This window comes from Protopterus annectens, chromosome 6.part0 (genome assembly GCF_019279795.1).
Source record: "Protopterus annectens isolate FY-2018-M chromosome 6.part0, PAN1.0, whole genome shotgun sequence".
NCBI classification, from domain to species: Eukaryota; Metazoa; Chordata; order Ceratodontiformes; family Protopteridae; genus Protopterus; species Protopterus annectens.
In genome coordinates, this window is record NC_056737.1 from 775,937,244 (window position 1) to 775,959,172 (window position 21,929).

A 21,929-nucleotide genomic window follows, 5' to 3' on the forward strand; every position below is an offset into this window, starting at 1 on the left:
ACTTTGCCAAAATGGAGCAGTACTTCTTTTGAACATGTGCAACATAATGTCATCACATTAACAGCATTGACTGCTAATGCACTTTACATGTTATGGGGGTATCCCACATTTCCTTATTTTCACAGCCATGTCACTGCATGGTGTGGGAGCTATTCCTGGTGCCATCAATGAGTAACATCAGCATTTAAAATACTGTGCTTCTTCAGCCTTCCTCAATTCTAAATGTGATGTAGGTTGGACTGGTAACAATAATACACTAGGAAACACAAAAGCTGTCAGACAAAAACTCAAATCCCCTTAGTGAAATTAGCTACTGATTAAAATGGTACTAGATTGCTACATGCTGAAAACCTGGACTAGCAATACTGTCAGAGAAATACAGCGTCTCCACTCAGTGAGCTGGAACATGACCTTCTATTACCAGGGGAATAGAACATTCCATCCACATATCCCTCCTCTAGCCAGTCACATTATTGTAAGGCAGAAGGATGTCATGGCACATCATGCTTCCACCAGGGAACTGCACAGCTGTCAGAATGGTGCTTGGCCCCTTATTTGCCCCAGTGGCATTGGCAGAATGGTGTTTCAGTACAGCATGGTGCCACCAGGGAACAGCACAGCTGTCAGAATGGTGCTTGGCCCCTTATTTGGCCCAGTGCATGGGACAGAATGGTGATATAGCACAATGTACTACCACATGGAAATAGTACAGCTGTCAGAATGGGTCTTGGCCCCGTACTTGCCCCAGTGCCGTGGTACAGAATGGTGTTACAGTACAGCATGTTGCCACCAGGGAACAGCACAGCTGTCAAAATGGTGCTTGGGCCTTTATTTTCCCCAGTGCATGAGACAGAATGGTGTTACAGTACATCATGGTGCCAGCAGGGAACAGCACAGCTGTCAGAATGGGGCCTGGCCCTTCATTTGTCACAGTGTCATAGTACAGAATGATGCCATAGGACTCTGTTCTAGCAATGCTGTGCTGCTCATCTGCCACACAGGAGTCCTTATCACTAGCACCACTGATGGTGTAGCACTGCCTGTCTCCAGCACCTGCATTAATGACCCTGCCTCAAGGATGGCACATATTATATGCATCATTTGTAGGTACCACACATATATTCCCATCTGTGACATCACTTAAGATGTAGCACTAACATCAGGAACTAAAAAACCACATGACAGCACATTTATTAATGGCACTGCCTTAAAGATGGTACATATATATATCATTTGTAGGTACCATACAGATGTTCTCATCAATTATATCACAGATAATGTAGCACTGCCTGACATTAGATGCTATAAAATCACATGACAGGCAGATCACGTACCCCTTATTAATGTCACTTCTTTGAGTGTGCTGTGCATCTCTTGCACCATTATTGAGTAGCAAGGTGACAGACAGATGTCTTGCTACTTCATTAATGGCACAGATGGAAGTAAAACAGTGCAGTACGTTATAATATTAAAATAGCTGTCATACATATGATCTTCACAGAGTCATCATTCAGTCAGTCACCTAGTCATTTCTTTTATTCTTTCCATTTGTGATACAAGTTTTATTCTCTTCTGGTTTGTTGGGGAGTTAGAGTCTATCCTCACAGTACATCTGATCCTTCCTCTCATAAATCACTCTGCTATGCATTAGAAAAGTGCTAGAGCTGTATGCATTACCATCAGGAAACATCACATGTGTGAGATGGGGGCTTTGACTACCCTAGTCTAGAATGTGGCATCAAATTACTATATACCATTTTAAAGTAGCAAAGCTGTCAGAAAGAAGCCCTGTCCCCTCACTATGGCTTGAATGATGCCATATTGCTACCTGTCATCCACATCATAGCTCTTAGGCTAATGATCAGTTTTTCACTAATGGCACTGCCCATACATTAGAACAGGTACTACCATTAGGAAAGTAGTATGTCTTTAGGCCACTGCTGTGTTTTTCCATCATTTACTTATTCAGTTATTTTATTTATTTTTTTAAACATTATTACATCTCAAGAGAGCTCTTTAAGCACTTTATGCTGCAATTCAAATACTCTGTCCCACATCAGTGGTGTTATCATAGAACAGAATGATACCAGAGTACTGAGTGCTATCATTAGATAACTACAATGGTCACGAACATGCTCTCGTCTCATAGTTACAAGTGCCACAGAACACAATGGCACTAAAACAACATAAGATATCAGGGAGTGATCAGACAAATACGTTGTCCCTCATCAGTGGTGTTATCGTAGAATAGAATGATTCCAGAGTACTGTGTGCTATCATTAGATAACTACAATGGTTATGCAGATGGTCTTGTCTCAGTTACAAGTGCCACAAAGAGAATGGTATAAAACAACATAAGATATCAGGGAGTGATCAGACAAATACTCTGTCCCTCATCAGTGGTGTTATCATAGAACAGAATGATACCAGAGTACTGCATGCTATCATTAGATAACTACAATGGTCACGCACATGCTCTCGTTTCATAGTTTCAAATGCCACAGAAAAGAATGGCACTAGAACAACATAAGATATCAGGGAGTGATCAGACAAATATTTTGTCCCTAATCAGTGGTTTGCTGTTGGCCAGTCTAATGATGATACAATACATACCACTATCACAGAGTATCACATCACAAAATACTTTCCTGTTTTATTAATGACATTGTTGTATGCCACAACTGTGGCATCGAACTACATGGTATAAGTGAAGAGTAGACAACAGCACAACTCTTATAAACAAATAACACATCCCTTTTTCAGTGGCACTGCCATATTTCAAAATAATGCCAGAGCAGTACAAGCTGTAGTCACTTCGTACGACAGCTGGCTGAAGGATTCTCTCCCCTTTTACTTTAGGTCAGACTGGGGATAACAGCATTATTGTTAGGCAATGCCATTCCACATATCAATGACAAAATCATAGGTACAAGAGCACTCTTTTAGTGCCATCAAGGAGTGCCTCAGGTTACAGACAAACAGTCTGCCCTACATAAGAGGTTTTGCCATATATCATAAGGGTACCAAACCTAGCTGGCAGTTAGAACCTTATCAATGGCACACCTGTATTTCAGAAAGTCTCTCTACAGCATTGTGATTATACATGTACTTCCTTATTTGTTCATTCTTTCATTTACTTTAGCAACTAGGTTGCAATACCATAAAAAAATGATTTACATTAGACACACAAGGATACAACCTCCAACAATGAGTACAACTATTGGATGGTCACTATAGAAACCTAAATGGAAACTACACAGTAGGTTACTTACAACAAACAAACAAATAGTAGCATGCAGTGCTACAGCTACATTCATTGCCACTAATTATAAATCAAATAAAAATTATAAATCAGATCTAAGTTTTGTGTACAGAGTTTTGTGACCTGCATGAACTAGACAGCGGTCAAGTCAAATGGCCCTTGCATGAAAACAAACAGAACAAGCAGAAAGTGTACAAGTTAAAAAACAGTGCAGTGCACAGATAAAAGATGGATCTGTATTCATAAATGGTCAGAATTACTTCAAGCAAGGCCACAATGAGACCGGTCCGAATTCTGCCTTACGTGGTTTAATAGTTCTTAGGTGGTATTAGAAGGAATAAAGCTTCTAACAGAGAGCTGAGAAGGTGCATTTGGGAGAGATGGTATTACTGAAAGTCATAATTTTCATCCTCAGGGTAGTGTGAGGGGTGAAGAGTTTATGTGCTGAGTGGGACTTTAAATTGTGGTCTGTACTGTCACAGGATAAGAGGAACTTTACAATTCACAAGTGCTGATTGCAAAGAAGCTTGTGTACAAATGAATTGTGAATATAATAGAGCTTTTCTACTACAGATAACCAATCTGTGTTGGTGCACACAGGGCAGTGATATTTGCTGAAAGGAAGTTCACCTGTGAATTTGACAACCTATTGTATGCAGTTCCATTATTCCCAAGCTGTATCAAAAGGGATTAGTCAGTATTATGACAATAAGGTGAAGCTGGGGGAGGAGAGAGGAAGCTACAAGCTTGATTCTGATGTTTGGGGCACATAATCTCATCACAGATCCACATATCTAACAGCTACTCTGTGCCCTTATGAGTGGCAATAATATATGTCAGAACTATGCTACAGTAACTTTTTTAATTTATAATATTTTTACTTAACGTTGTAGTTTTACTTCACAATATACCACAGATGAGATGATTGCCACTTTTGAAACATAGTAAAAGCTACTTCATACAAAAACTAGGACTACTGTTATTATTATTATTATTATTGCTATTATTAATTGTTTTGCTATTTAGCATGACCCACCAGTAAATGTATAAATCTTTTTGATGCTTTATATAGGGTTATCATTAAGCAGTTAAGAGGTAAATTATCTGAGTGTCCAACCCACTTACTGCATATTTTTGGGCTGCAGGGGGAACCTAGAGCACCCTGAGGAAACCCACATGAACACAGGGAGGACTTGCAGAGTCCGTTAAATTGAGGTACATGTCATTAAATATTAGGGACATCACAGAAAGTACATGGATATCATTTTGAATGCCTCCTTCTAGAATACAGTCACAATAAAGATTTTAGTGGCAGTTAGCCATATACTCAAGTTGTTTGTGTCTTTACTGAGTCTCCTGACAGGTGTCTACAGATGTTACAGCAATCAACCTTCATATGTCTTCTGTGAAATGTGAGAAAACCCTAGCACCTACAAAAACATCAAGGCACAGTGAAAACTAACATGATGAACCTGAAATGAATCATCACCAACATGGATTACACTGAGATTCAATCTACTGAGGTGAGCAATCAGTACTAATCTTGGAACTTATCAACATATTGATAAAGCAAACATACTAATGATGGTGTGCCCATGCATGCTCCCCACATGGGGGTGTTCTCCCCCCACCATGCAACTTTAAATGTACTAGCTCTAAGATTGCACAACAGTGATGCTGCCATTTACCTGGATTTCTTGTTACAACCTCTGGCTGAGAAGAACATTTCACACATAAGAGAGTCTAATGATTTTTTTAAGGAAAGTAAAAAATGTTACAGTTGATGCTCACAATATTTTATTAATAATAGATGTTGAATCATTGTATACTGTAATTCCACATAATTATTGTATTGAAACAGTGACTGATTCTTACAGGAGAAACAACAATGGCACATCAGCACAACATGAAAGAACAGGTAAACGTTTAGATGTGGTGCTTAGCTACAATTTCTTTACATTTAATAGAAATTACTATAAACAAAAAACTGGTATAGCCTTGTTTATAAGTAGTCTATGATGTATCATACATTGCTGTACATTGATTACTTTTAAATCATCTATAACTTTATCCTAAGCATGCCAAAGTCTTTTGGATGAAACCGAATCTTTATTGACATTAATCAGACATTGTAATAAATGCTGCTTACTACTGCAGCAATCATCCTTCATGCTGGTTGGTTTCTTGACTTGTCTTCCAAATATAGAATTTGTATATGGTACTTTACCTTTAACATTTTTACCTTTAAAATTTTCCTTGCAAGCTACTTCACTTCATGTTCTTAAAAAGGATTGTCCTTTGATTAACTACTTTTCTAGCCTGTTAAGGGAGTTGATCCCATTTGTCTACCTTTCCATCAGATACTGCTAATCTTATTTTTTCCCTTTATACTTACCTGGCCTAATGACTTTACTGTCTCTATTCAATTGATCTATTTCACCCTTTGTTGAGGAGCAGGTGCCACATTACAGGGATGATACATCACTTTTCAGCATGGGATGCATCATTCCAGCTTCCACACAGGACTAAACAAGAAACCTATGACTCATTTGTTCCTGGTCTTGGAACAATTACCACCATGTTCAAAACGGATAAGAACAGGGCCAGACTACTCCCATTGTAAATTCCTTCTGGTCTAATCATTCCCTTGTAAGGGCACACCAGCCCATCTCCCACTGAGAAGTGAGAGTCAGGTGCTAGGGTAAGGGTCAATCAGTCAGTCAGTCTGTCTGGTGGAATGATCCCTTTCCTGGAATCTGAACCCGTTTCAGATCCTTTCAGCTCTACAAGTGATGCCCTTGGAAGTATGTATATGACTACGCATGTCTTCTCCTGTGTGTGCAGCATATCACTGGGCAGTATGTGGTCAGTAGACTCATACTGTGTGTGTGTAACACCAAGTGCTTCACATAGATATCACCCAAGAGGCAAGCTAGAGCCACCTCCGCCACCCCTCATGATGGACAAGCTAACATCAACCACTCACTCCCACTTTCTGGGCCAGACCATCCCCATTCTCCCAGGTCACCACACCCATTCTCCTGGCCTGACCTCTCAAGAGCCCAGGCTGTTGGTCAAACACTCGCTGTTTGACTTATCTTTGCTGCAAGTTTCAAATCTGCTACCATGATAAAGTTGTTTTGGGTGCTCTCAACCTGTTAGGTGAGACAACTTTGACAGCATATATCCTGTCCTTGCACTGTGCTCCACAGATGTCATAACGTGAAACTTCATTTTGAAAGTGAACCTTCCTACATTTCTAAGATACTTTTGACTACTAACCCTTGAATTTCTAGCTCTGTAAGATGGTAACCACGTTTTAAGCCTTTTAATAAGGGTGTTTAAGTAGTGCTTAGTTTATTTGCAACAAAAATGTATTCAATTTAGATATTTTACTAGATGGGTTTTGCTTTTCTTACAGAGTTTTGAACTGATAATAACTGCAGCTCTCACATAAAGCCTGTTGCTGGGTCCTCTCTGATTCATTAGTCTAGAACTGGTCATATAGAAGGCAGGGCAGCTATTTTAGGTCAGTGTTTGAAGTCTGTGGGGTCTGTACTGATGAAATGAGATCAGGACTTTTGAATGTGTTATGTTTCTGTTAGTTTATCATTCTTGGAATCTATAAGTTTTCTTGGTTTAATTTCTCCAAGTATTTTGCATTTGTAATACCATGAGGCAAATGGACCCCTTTCCTAAGTTAGGGTATGACTAGAGGTCATGAAGCTAGTAATGTTTCAGTCTTTGATATTAGCCAAGAGTGTGCTTCTCAGCACCTGCAATGTAATTGCCTCCTTTTGTGATTCATGCAGAGTTATATGTATTGATAGGATATCTACGCACAACTGTCAATTCTTTTTTTTATTAGACCTGTTGCTCCAAATACTACTAGAACTGTCCGTATTTCTTTCTTCAACATTGCTCTCATCCTCATATTTTATGACATTGTGTCACTGTATGAAAGATACCATAATCACTGGGTGTAACAGTTTCAATTATTAATGCTACTTTTTTTGTTTTTCATGGACTACTACATCTGGTTTTCTTGCATCTATTTTTGGAACTGCTGGTAATGGGTGATCCTATGTGATGCACACTTCATTGTTCTCTGCAATATTTTGTGGCTCATATTTCCAATACTTCTCTGCTACTTTTATATTGCAATGCTTGCAAAATCCCCAAAGCAACAGTCTTGCCACATTATTGCAACTTTCAGTATACAGGCCCTCTCCCGTAAGTGTATCACACCCAACAACAAGATATGCAACTGTTTCTGGTTCTTTTTCACAGAATCTGCATTTGTCTGCTTCTCCCACCTTTTCAATGGATTTTGTAAATCAGCATGTATGTAGTACACTGTCCTGGGCTGTCATTATTAGCTTTTCATCTTTTGGTTAAAATTCACCTCTCCGCAACCATTACAGAGTCAAATATATATATATATATATATATATATATGGCTTTTCCAATTTTCTTTCATTCACATCTGAGCTTTTTTCTTATATTCTTTCGTTTGAGTTTTTGGCACATTTAGTTGCTGTCTAATTTTTGTCCACTTCTAGTTTGATTTCATTTTCTCTTTGATACTAAAGCGCTTCTGCTTGTCATCTCAGACTTCTCCTCATGTTTTAAAGCTTTCACTATGTTTGTATCTTATGATGTCAGCAGATATGTATGTAGTCCTACAACTGCAGCTCTATACATGTAATCAATTTCAAGGTGGTCCATACCTCCTTTAGCTCAAGAAAAATATAATCTTGGTATACACATGGATTTTTATTTGTCATTTAATGAGCATGAATCATTTTTCTTGTTTTCATGGCCAATCAATCCAATACATTTTGGGGCCAGTTAATCACCCCAGTACTGTAAGTTAAAACAGGAAGACCAAATCGATTTATAGCTTGGACTTTATTCCTAGAGTCAGGGCAGTTTTCAATACTGGTTTTAGACTTCTGATTGAAATATTCCTTACTGAGCTTTATTCCCACTTGCTCATGTTTTATTGTCGAGCCTCATCTATTCCCGAATATTTATGCAGTCCCTCTTGTTCACATTCCTTTATGTCACATTCCTGCCCGAGGCTGATATTTTCCTGGTGCTGCTGCTTTCCTGTTTTAAATGTTATTTTTACGCCTTTATCAAGGCCAGATGATATTCTTATATCATATGAGAAATTTTTAAACATTTCTAGTTGTGTTTTCAACTCCTCATCTGATGAACTATTAAGTTTAATACATCCACAAAGAGTTGATGAGATATCTTTAAACAATTTGAATGTTTCCTGGGAGTCAAATTGTAACCATAGCCTAATCTGTTAAGTAAGCAGCTTAACGAGTTAAAGGCAAGGCTAACAGCACCAGTGACAAGGAATCACCTGGAATAACCCCATATGCATTTTTTATCCCTGGGATAATAATGTATCCTTTGTCATGGCTCAACTGCAAAGTGTTTTGCTAGTGTTTCCTGATCACTGTAATGTTATTGATCAATGTAGATTTACCAGTATGAGGACACTAGTTTTCTGACTGATTTGTTGATGAAATGCAACAGGTGCCTAATCTTAGGGGATTTTATTATCTGAGTTGATAATTGGATGGATAATTATGTTTCAATTTTTTTAACTTGTGAACAGTTTAGAGTATATTCAGACTGTTACTACTACTGTCCATATTAAGGGTTATATACTTGGGGCCAGATTCCAAAAGGGTTGCTCTTAGTGTAAGTCTGGCCTGATTCTGAAAGACTTGCTCTCAGTAAGGCCATTCTATAAACAAGTTTACAACAAGGACCAAATTTCAAAAGACCTGAGCTCAGCCAGTTCTCAGTGTAAGTGGTCACTTACACTCAGAGCAAGGCTTTTGGAATACCGCCCAAGATCTGTATTTGTTCAAGTACTTCAGTTCTTTAAGTGTTAATTGAAATGGTGTCTTAGTCCTGTTATATTTGATATTAAGGCTCCCTAAATTCTTTCCTTCTGATCACAGATAATTCTGTTTCCTAATTTAAATTGTATGAATCTACATGAGTTTGGGATTTTAGCTATATTTCTAGTAATTTGGATTCATCTGGCAATCTTGATAGCTTGGTTGATTCACATAGTGAGACCTTAGCCTCAGCCATTGATTGTTTGGCTCCATATTTGTGTCATATTCCACTGAAAACCTCTTCCAAATGGTTTGAACATGATTTGAGTACTATAAAAATATAATGTTGTAGACTTGAGCATTGCTGGAATCCTTTTCTACTAAAATAATAACATTTGAAGCTTTTGGCCTAATACAGATAATATCAGTTTCAGATTTCACAAAGAAAGACATCATTTTTTGTCCTTAGCATTGCGTTTGGAATTTTACACTTACTGCATGCATCCTCAACCTTAATAAGCTTAGGTCTACTTGTAAAAGCCTGCTCCTTGTCTGATCATTAATGCCATACACAGTTCTGATTCTTATCATCAATCAGGCAAAGCACCATAATCACACTCTTTGGCTCAAATTTTTGAGTTCATCAACATAAATGTGTATTGCTTCCACAGAGCCCTGTTTCTTTGGCAAATAATAAATGTTTTCTAGGCTCATTATTTCTTGCATTTTTCTTTATTATTGCTATTTAATATTTCTTCTGTTCTTATAGGCTACAGCTAATAAAGGACTTCACAATTTCTTCCACCGTGACACGCAAACACATGGCGCAATGTATATTTTTAGGATTCAAGGATATTCCTTTCAAAATGAAGAACAAATTACATTTTTGGAACTGCAGCTTTCAGTTTTCTATTGGATTAACTTGCAGTGTGACAGTTTCTGGTGGCTTCTCTTGGACCATCTTTCCATCTAAAGAATAAAATACTCTAACAGCTTCTTGTAAGTTATATAAGTAAAACAACTCAATGGAGACTTTTCTTCAGAGAACTTTTTTTGAACTGAGTTATATTTCTGCACTAAAAATGTCTAGCAACATGAAAATAAATATATGGCTCACTAATGAGTAATGCAGTCCCGCTTTACACTACTGCTCGACCTCTGATGTTCAGAAATATAATTTTTGATTTTTTTAGGTTACAGAAAAGTATTAGCTAGGATTCAAGGACATGTGGGAAATTCAATATAGAAAGTAAGACATACAGACAGACATGCACACACACACACACACACACACACACACACACACACACACACACACACACACACACACACACACACACACACACACACACACACACACACTTGCCTTAATCTGGAATATCCTTCCAGTTTCTGTCTCCTCCTCTTATTTCAAAGAATTTCACTCGGTCTCAGAACTAATTTGGTTCTGTGAATTGCTGTGTCACCATTGTAACCATGTATTTCCCTTGGCTTTTTTCTCACCACTGCAGTTGACCATTAGCTACTACCAAATCCTCTACTCATTCACTGAGCCTACCAGACCCACTGTAGCTCCCACTGGGCTTAACTGACCCATGTCTGGAACATGTGAGGAGACTGAATAAACTTGTGCCGCATTATACTGCTGCTAAGAAGTGGGACTTGCCCCCCCCCATACCCCATGGGAGCCTTCCAAGATCTGCACCTGCTACTCTGCAAAGGTGCATATTCACTTCCACCCATGCTGAACCTCCTGACAAAGTGGCACACTTCTTTTATAGCTTGGAGCTCCGCAGGCTCTTAACACTGCTAATGCTAATGCAGCAAGCCTTGAGTGCCTAATTCCCTCCATGATGGGAGGATAAACATTACTCACTCACTGCCATTGCCTGCAGTGCCCCCCCAGTGCCCATTCTACTAATCAAACAGGGTCTTCTTGGGGACAGTAAGGACTTTATTCGTCTGTGTTTTTCTTCTATATACTTTTTTATATTTTTCTTGTCATTAAATGTCCACTTTGAACTGCTTTTATTGTGTGCTTTTTTCTTTCTTCTTGTTTCAGCATAACGTGCTGCTCTGGTATATAGCTATACCTCATATACATATGTCTCTATGCTTTCATCTACCCTAGGTGGGTATTGCCAAAAATGCACATTTTTTTGTATAAAAAGAAGTGATGCTATCATGGGTTTCCCAGGCCCACTGGCTTCAAGGTTCTCAGCAGGTGTTTTTGTCAGTATTGAGTCAATTAATTCTCTTTCACTGAGATCAGACTAACATCTCCATAGTTTTTTATCCTCATTTTGTTTCTGTTTGAATAATATGAAATCACATTTATAATTCTTCCATCTTTACACGTGATTCCTTTTCCTACAATTTATTGAAAAGAGGTTTAAGTGTTCTTATGACTTTCAGTCTTTATTCTTCTGAGTTCTGTGATAATTGTATTAGTTTTCAGTGCTTTACAACATTTTTTTCCAGATTTTCCCACATTTCTAACCACTCAACCTCCATTCTGTGATAATTGTATTCGTTCTCAGTGCTTTAACAACATTTTTCCAGATTTTTCCCACATTTCTGACCACTAAACCTCCATTCTCCTCTTGACAATCTGTTCTACCTACTTCAACATATGCAAGGACACCAGGAGAGGAAGGCAAGAGCCACTGAAGCCATCAAACCATGGCTGTCATCCAGGTGGGCTCCTGCTCAGAAAGGGCTTGCATTAGATAGTGCATTATTGTGTGTGTTTCTACATTCAGCGAAATCCAACTACTGAGCTATGAGCTGTTCAGCACAGTGGAATTCTTGTCCTCAGTCCTATATGCAACTACTTCACCACCTAACATTCACTAGGTATTAGATATACAGCAGGTTGGAATATCAGTGATTTAACAGGCAACACACTCAATTTTTATGATGGAAGATCAAAAGGGCTGCAAGTTCTATTATCACCTGGATTCATTTCCTATTCCTGACGCTCTTGAGTGTGCTGTCCTTTGCATGAGACACTAAACCATGGTCCCATCTACCTGACTTGATGGTAGCTCAGTTGGATTAAAATATCCCAAGGCACTTATTGAAAAGAGTAGAGAAAGCTCCTCAGTGTTACGGCAAAATGTCTTTGTAGTTAATATGAATACCATATCAGGTCTTCCCTGAAAAGAACCCACTGACCTAATGTTACTACCCCATTCAATAAAGGGTAAATAAAGAATAAGGATGGAGAGTCACCATCAAATCTTCACTCACAACTTCCTTGGCCACTTCCTTCAGAGTTTAGGTTAGCTAGTAGAACTTGTGGCAAGTGTATTTTCCACATTTTTATCTCTAAATGTTCATGTAACTCTGCAAAACTGCTGTAGTGTGAGTTAAAGGACATATTGTTATGCGGGTATTGTACAATGCTGTCAGCTAATGCCAGCTTATGCTGGCAGAAGAGACTCAGTGAGCTGCACACATTTTATAGTGTTGGTGGTGACCCTGTGACATGAAGCAGTAATAAATTCAAATTATCTACCTGGAAAGACATGAATACAGTCATAAGCCTAGTCTTATGAAAAGAACACTGCATGATGTTTTTGAACTCAGAGTTATAAGTTGTTAAAATCTATTAGCTTGTTGTATCATTCATTCAGCTCCATTTTGTCTACTGACAGTATGCAGCCCAGAAAGTCACATTATTGATACTGGAGAGATTAGTTTCTCAGATCTATCAATGAGTTTGTGGCCATCTTGAAATGGGCAGGACCCTAATCTGCTACTATCCCTTAACAGAAACAAAAAAAACAACATTTCACATTTTGGACAATTGGTGTGGTACATCTGTAAATTAATTTGCCTGCTTTTTCGCCTTTTCTATGTGTCTCACTTCCAAACAAAGTCCCGAACCCTCACGCATTTTTTTTTGTTTTGTTTTTGGGAGGGGGCATCCAAGTTTAATTGTTGCATTCTATACATCAGGACATCACCTGGTGTCCAGTGACCATGTTAAATAATGAAAACAGTCTTTTTTTTTGGAATGCTATTTATAATATATAAAGAATAAACACTACATACTCATCTGCTCTATTCTTTACTAGGCCATCTGCTAAGCTATCATTCACTATATGTGCTTGCTGTTTGTTTTATATCTAGTTTGCCACTGATGTTCAAATCTTAGTACATTTTGCTGAGCCCAGAAAACTGAACAGGTAACTTGTGGCAATTTCATTTTTGTGGGGGGGAAGCAAAACCCTCACCAGCGTTGTGACTTAGTTGCCACATAATTAATACACAGAACTCTTGAGGTGCAAAAGGCTGCTTCCTTATTTTCCTTTATTTTGTAGCTATGCAGTTTTAAATAGGTATCTATATTTAGTGCGGTTATAGTAAATGCATTTAAGCTTTGCCTATCAAAATACTTTTTTAAATAGGCCTTTCAACTGAAATTTCTTTATATATATGTTTACTCTTTCCATGTACAGTTTCTAATTTTTTTATATTGTCTTAAAATTAAATATAATTCAGTACTTTCTAGCATTTTAAGTAGCTATCATTTCTACAACAAGATTGCAGAGTAGACTCATGTCAAATTTGTGTTGCCCAAATCTCTTCAATTGCATGTAGTTTTTATGCTGGACACACTAATAAAATGACTTTTATTACCTTTTACCCCACATTTCTTCCAGTAGTCAACCTTCTTCATTCTCCACTTTCAGGTGGATACCCTTTCTGTAACAGCTGTAATAGGTTAAAATTAATTTTCACATATGTTGTCCATTAAATCGAATAGCTGTAATAATGATGACCAAAATGTTGCTCCATTAATATTGATAACAAAATGTCGACAGCTGACTGCACATTCCCTGGGATTAACCTAAGAACATACAAAATTAAACGCTTTTTTTTTTGCAGGGGGCAAGCCCCCATGCACCACCATATTAATTATATATACTAACTCCAAGAGTGTACATTCCTTGAGGTAAGGGCATATTCCCCTACCCCAGGAACTGTCAATCTTGCGCACCTGTTAAGTTGACCAAAATACATCAATAAAACAGATGTAGATCATATCTATTTTTATATCTATATATCTATATATATTTATATCTATATATATATATATATATATATATATATATATATATATATATATATATATATATATATATATATATATATAGGTCTACTACACATGATTGAAATTTCATATGACTGAAATTCATTTGACTGAGACCACAACATCAAACGTTCAAAACACTGAAAACCCATTTGACTGAAACTCATAGCACTGCCACATTAAAGTAAAAGGTATATGCCCTTTTTCCCACTGTAGTGTGATCCTGGAGTTAGTATATATAGTTAGGGGGGTGTGGGAGGCACAGCCCTCCACATTGGGAGGTATGGTGTGGGGGGCATTGCCACCCACATGTTGTTGTATCTTTCGGCTTTTCCCAGTTAGGGGTCGCCACAGCTAATGACTGGCAGTAGATTTTTATGTACCGAGTTGCCAGCCCTGATGTACAACCTTCAATGAAGGTACACCCACTCACGCATGTCTCCCACACAGAAGACGCTTTAGCTGAGAATCGAACAGGACAACAACTTACTGTGAGGCGACAACGCTTCCGCAGCACCACCACCGCAGTATAGAGTTTAGGTATATATCATCTTCTGCAAAGAGTTATTCATTGCAGTTATAAGTATCCATCTGTATGTTTTAAAATGTAAAATGTATGTGTGGGCTATGCCACCCACACCCCCCAGAACTATATATACTAACTCCATGATCACACCACAGTGGGGAAAAGGGGATATACCTTTTACTTTAATGTGTCAGTGTTATGAGTTTCAGTCAAATAGGTTTTAAGTGTTTTGAACTTTTGATGTTCTGTTCTCAGTCAAATGAATTTCAGTCATATGAAATTTCGATCATGGTAGTAGACCCATATATATATATATATATATATATATATATATATATATATATATATATATATATATATATATATATATATATATAAAATCTCTGTCTCTCTCTCTCTCTCTCGCTAAATATAAATATATATATATATATATATATAAATATATATATATATATATATATATATATATATATATATATCTAGATATAGGGTTACTATCATTAGTTCGAATGGCAAAACATTTGCTGCTCGAAACAACGAAAAGTTAAACCAAAATGACACATTTCAAGCATACACAATGTCGCCCCTAATGATCGACAAATTTGAGTCGATATTGTCGTTGAAAATGTGACATGATAGCTGTATAGGAGCTGATATAAATCAACTCCTATATGACATATCACGTTTTTGCAGGGGGGCAAGCCCCCCTGCACTCCCCCACAACCCCTGCTACTAATTTATTTCAACTCTGAGATTACACTACAGTGGGGATATGGATGAATTTCCAATCTCCGCTGTACCGCGATCTCGTACATATAGTTGAACACAGTTATGCAAATGCACTACTGCTTTTGCATAAGTGTGTTTGACTATCCACACCACTATTCCTTTTCCGAACGACATCCAACAGCATGACATTCGCAAAATTGATAGCAAACCATATATATATATATATATATATATATATATATATATATATATATTCCCGTCAGAATCTTGAAATCTTGAAATCTTGAAATTCATATGGTCGAGATGATGTGATCGATGTTTCAGAATTCAGAAATTCGAAATTCTGAATGGAGACCTGCATACAGCGCAGAACGGGAGATTTTTCTTACTCTTGCTGTAGTGCAATCTCTGAGTTGGTATATTTAAGTAGTGAAAGTGTGGGGGCTGCAAGGGGGCTTGTCCCCTACAGAAACGTTTAAATATATATATATTTTTTGGAATTGTTTTAGAATTTCGATATTCCGTATATGGAGCACTATTTTAGATCAAAACAGAAACCTGTCGATATTTGATAAACCTGTTTTAGCTGATCAAATAGAAATAGACTGGCTTTGTCAGTACAAGATCACATTATAGTTGGGATCAGGGAATATGCCCTTTTCCACACTGAAGTGCAATCTTGGTGTTAGTATATATAATTAGCAGGGGATGTAATAGGGCAGTGGAGCTTGCCCCACTGCAAAAAAAATGCATCCCCCCACCCTTTGTGGATCAGTGTCACAGTTTTCAACAATTAGTTGTCGATCATTGTAACAGCAACTAATTTTTTTTTTGATGGAAAGTTATGTTTCCATATATTTATTACATTCTTCTTCTTCTGGCTTTTCCCGGTTAGAGGTCACCACAGTGGATTACCTGTCAGCTCATGATTTGCAGTAGAGTTTTGCAGTGTCAAGTTGCCAGCCCGGTGCCCAATCTCCCACAGAAGGCACACACACACACACTCACACACTCACACCTAGAGCCTATTTGGAGTGTCCGATCCACCTACAGCATGTCTTTGAGATGTGGGAGGAAACCGGAGCACCAGGAGGAAGCCCACGGGACCACAGGGAGGACATGCAGACTCCACACAGAAGGCACCCCAGCCAAGGATCGAACCAGAGAACCTCTTGCTGTGAGGAGACAACGCTAACTGCTGCACCTCCGTGGCTGCATATATATTATATTATAATATATTATTATAAAAAAAACTCAAAGAGTATCTCAAAGTGAATTGGCTATGCCCATGTACCAACCCTGATTAAGTTATAAACTAAAAGCATATTATGTAATTATCATAACTTGTAACTACGTCAACAAGCTCTGCTTCTAATCTGATGTCTCTTACTTTTAATTGTGTCTGTCCATGAGAATTGTGAGTCCCTACTAGGGAACACTACTAAGCCATTGTATATAATCACTTTGTTTTTATAATTGTTTGCTAATTTCTGTGTAATCTATGTAAGTTTGTTTATGCGGAGCTTTTCTCCCCAGGCCTCCACTGAAAATGGACATGTATCCAGTCGGACTATCCCGGTAAACAAATGTAAAATAAATAAAAATAAAATAAAATATATTATATTATATTATATTATATTATATTATATTATATTATATTATATTATATTATATTATATTATATTATATTATATAGGATCATAGGAAGTTACTAGGCTATTGGCCCTGAGGCCCTTATAAGCCTAGCCAAGAGTTTAGCCCATGTTTAGACAAACCATCACCCGATGCCCCTGTCCAGCAGGGACACGGGTGGAATCCCAGGGGTATATTTTCTGTTTCCCATCCAGTTATCCAGGTTGCACTTAAAAAGGGTAAAGAGGTACTCTGCTTGATGTGAAGAGGGAGTCTATTCCATAGATGGGGAGTTCTGCTACACCACTGATATACTACAGTTCTTTCCTTCTTACATCATTAACTAAACTATTGCCATTAAGGGAAGCTACTCCTATATTATCCATTCCTTTTTTTCATTTCGTTTAGTGTTTTTTCTTTAATCATTCTTTTTCCATCTCTTACCCTTTTTCCAGCTACATTTTTGCCCTTAATTTGTTGCCATCCATTATCCTCCTCCTCACTACCCTCAGTTCTATGATCCCCCCTCAGCTCTATCCTTACCAAATGAAATAATTATTTTCTCTGCATTTTAACATCTTCTAATTTTCCTTCTTTTCATGTTTGTCATCTGACACTTTTTCATTAGTGTCTTGACCCTGCTCTTTATCAGAAATGATTTCACTTTGATTCTATTGGGTTTCTTTTTCTATTCTGTCTGCATCTCTTAAATTTCATTCATTTTCTTCACAGTCCATATAAAAATTACTTTTTTTACATTTATAAGATTCTGCATTTTAATTTTTGCCATGTCATGTCTCCCCACATTGTAAGCATTTTGTCTTTTCACATTGTCCAACCAATGTTTTTCTGCCCACAAAAAAACATATTTTGGGTTGGCCCCAATATCTCAGGACTTCCCCATACCATCAGTGTTAATAGCACTTGAAATATTAATAGTTTTATCATTCTAAAGTTTGAAGAAAATAATACATTGCCATCCCCCAGCCCATATCCCTCTATTATAATTAACTTTCACAGTATCAAACATTTTGACACTTCAAGTCAATCAATATTCCTTTTTCATCATTGATCCTGAATTGCCTAATTTTTTTTTTCAAGTCTCTGTTATGAGCAAAAAATGCGAAATTATTCCATGGAAATACATCTTCTTTATCTTCATAACCTTTCAAAAACTTTTCCATTCCTACTGCAGTCTCAAAAATAATGTCATAAAGGGTGTCTTTACTCAATAAAATAAATAGTCTCACATCTGCTGCCTTTATATCCAAGGGCATGACCACGTTGTCCCATATGGCATATCTATTCATTGCCTTATCAGTTTTGGACTGTATTCTTACAGTAAACGTCCTCATCTGTTTACTTTTTTTTTTTTTTTTTATACTGTTTTTTTGAACTCTCATTTCCACAACTGCATAAAATATTTTACTTAACTACCAGCCTTTCACTTTTCTCTCCTTTCCATTATACCATGGAGTACTCCATCCTGCAACCCCCCTGACTAGAGGGTAAGTAACTCGATCTCCTACGTGTGTATCTGATATTCCAGCTCTCTCACTTTCCTCAAATAACTATTGCTAAAACAGACTCCATGTCTACAAAGACTCCATTTGTTTCTCTTTCTGTTTTACTCTCCAACTCTCACACTCCTCCATACTGCAATCGACTGCAGTAGGAATTGGAAAACTCACATGATCTCCACAAACTAGTAGGGGAAGTTCCCCAGTAGCCTGGTCAAATTTCCCCTCATCAATATGAATACTACTTCAGGACTCTCTTGAGAAGAACGACTAACCCAGGCAACAAAGATTAAATAAACAAATAAGTTTGCCCTGGAATCATAGAACAGTCAAACACATCACTCTTTAGACAATCTCATTCTTTTTAAGTAAATGCTAAAATCCCATTATAAATGTTCTTCCTTTAGATGTGTCAGTTAAAAATATCTTTCTTTTATCCTTTTTGCATAACAACCTCCTTTATAATAGGTGCGTCATGTATACCTCACTTGTTTTACATTCCTGGTCCTTAATTTCTTAACTCTATTTTTTACGCTATGCTCTTGACCATTTACTTGTAAACAGTCATTAAAATTTGCATATGTTACTATTGCATGTATATACCATTGTTTTTACAGTATCTATAGCACTCTCTCTTGCTTTGACTTTTGTGGGATTGTACAATGTTAAACAAATGCATAACACATATTGTATTCTACTATGTGTGTTTACTGCAACATCTTCTACTTGGCCTGGGCAGTGGCTGAAAAGAGTCATGTGCCAGCCCACATACTCAGTCAGCTAAAAAAAAATCAATAAATAAATAAAATACATTTTCAAACAATCAAAAAGTACAGTTGTGCACACTTACCATAAATGTAGATGTTCGCGTGTATTCACTGTTGCAGTCATTACATCTGTCAAAGGTTCATAGGTAGGTACTAGGCTATTGGCCCGAGGACATAAGTAAGCCTAGCCAAACAGTGTCTTGGCTTTCGCTACTCATGCAGATCAAATTCCTGTCCCACTGTCGAGTAGAGCCACAGAAGTGATCCCAGGGGTGAATTTCCTATTACCCATCACTCATCAGGGTTTTTCTTGAAGAGTGTTAATGAGGAGCTCTTGTTGACATAGATGAGAATTTTGTTCCGGAGAATGGGAAGTCTCTGGGACAAGAATCTTTCCCTCCAGCATGTCCGGTTTATTGTTGTGATGACATTTCTAACTACCACTCTGTCTCTATACTCTCTCCACTATCAAAAATCCTGGAAAAATGTGTTCATTACAACTACTTAAACACCTCTCAGATAATGCTCTTCTATCCCCTACCCAACATGAGTTCTGTCCAGGGCATAGCACTATCACTGCCCGACTCTCTTTCTCTGACACTGTGAACAAAGCCACAGATACAGGTCATCCTACCTCAGTAATCTTACTAGACCTATCTAAGGCTCTTGAGACAGTGTCACATACTAAGACACTAACTCAACTATCAGAACTAGGTTGCTCCCCAAAATCCCTCAACTGGTTTACCTCTTACCTACAAAATAGAGAACAATCAGTAAGGTGGCTTAATGTACAATCCAGTTATCAATCTAACAATATAGGAGTACTACAAGGATCCATTTTAGATTCACTACTGTTTAATATCTTCATCAATGACCTGCACAAAGCCCCCCTCATCCAAAATCTCATCCAATATGCCAATGAATCTACACTGATATCCACCTCCAACAACTTCTCAGATCACCTCACAGTTACATAACAGGCATTTATTTCTATTGAATCATGGCTTATTAATGCACAACTTATGTTACCCCCCCCCCCCAAAAAAAAAAACAAAACTTTTACTTTTCTGTACAAAATCACCTGAAATTGACTTCAAAATCCTTGCTAAAGATGGCACAGAAATAGAATTAGTGAAAAGAACCAAACTGCTAGGTATAACAATAGACAACAAACTCACTTATGAACCATACATCCTGAATGCAATAAAGAAAGCACACTTCAGATAAGGCAAACTATATTGTCACAAGCTTTACCTGGATAAATACACCAAATCAAAACTTGCCAATGCCTTACTCATCCCTCCCTTCTATATGGTAGTGCCACTTTTACTAACCTTCACCCAACCCTTGGTAACAAACTACAATCTTGCTACTATAAAATAGCCAAATTTACCTCTGAAAAACCACACCTTTCTCATCATTACCATGTTATCACTGAACTGAAATGGCCAGAGTTTTCCCACCATCTCTAATACATCCAACTAACCTTAGCCCACAAACTAATCTGCAAACCTAATGACTGCCCAGCTTTCAACTCAATCGACAAACATACACTCCTACAAGAACACTAAGATCTTCCTGTAAATTCATGCTTACTGTAACAAAACCCAACAAAAGAGCTGGACAATGTCTGTACTCCCATACCATCGCCAAACTATGGAACAACCTTCCATCTGAAATAACCCAAACTGACCACCCAAAAACTTTTAAGTTAGCTCTAAAATCACATTATCTAAATAATCCATCCTGCACCTGCCACAGAAGCAAACCACCTTAAACAGCACATTCACCAAATACTAGGATGGTAGAACTTGTAATATCCAGTCTTACAGTAACTACTGCATACCTACTATGCATTATACTTTACTCTCACCAAAGTTAGTACTGTTTCGTAGTCCATGCTTTTTCTATAGATCTAACATTATATCCCTATTTAATGATTCCTAATGCATATTAATGTAAACTCTATGAAATGTTAATTGTACTATGTTTCGCCTGTTATATCTGTAATACTTGTTAAATTTATGTTAAACATTGTCAGCTTTGTAATGCTTGTGGAGCTGGTCTCCCCGGGCCTCCACTGAAAATGGGTTTCTGACCCAGTGGACTTTCCCGGTCAACAAATGTTAATAATAATAATAATAATAATAATAATAATAATAATACAAATATGCTGATTAGCATGTGCAAATTGCCACCATGACAGGCAGTGTCCACGATGTTGGGTCACTCTGCATTGCATAAGTCTGTCACAGCCTGGCAAACAATCACTTCCATGATCAGGATATCTACGACTGCATACACGCAGTACCTGTTGCAGCACAGCAGACATGAAATGGTCGATCCGGCTTACCATTTAATCTCTGCTGTGCAAGAGGTACTATGTATATTATATTACATATGTATGTGTGTGTGTTCTAGAAAGGATATGTAGATGCTTTTAACTATGTGTAGTCTGACTGCAGCCAATGTTGCACTCTCATGCGGTTTAACATAATGGATAAGGTGTTAACTTGCAGTTACAA

The 21,929-nt window shown here is 37.6% G+C and overlaps 1 long non-coding RNA gene across 1 annotated transcript in view; it reads left to right on the plus strand.

Annotated features, from left to right (window-relative positions):
- Positions 1 to 4,627: 4,627 nt before the first annotated feature.
- The window catches only part of LOC122804531, a 124,073-nt gene continuing 106,771 nt past the window's right edge, over positions 4,628 to 21,929 (plus strand). Inside the window, exons 1-2 of the long non-coding RNA XR_006365227.1 lie at positions 4,628 to 4,785; positions 5,140 to 5,180. This is a non-coding gene — a long non-coding RNA (uncharacterized LOC122804531). The remainder of the gene's footprint in view (positions 4,786 to 5,139; positions 5,181 to 21,929) is intronic.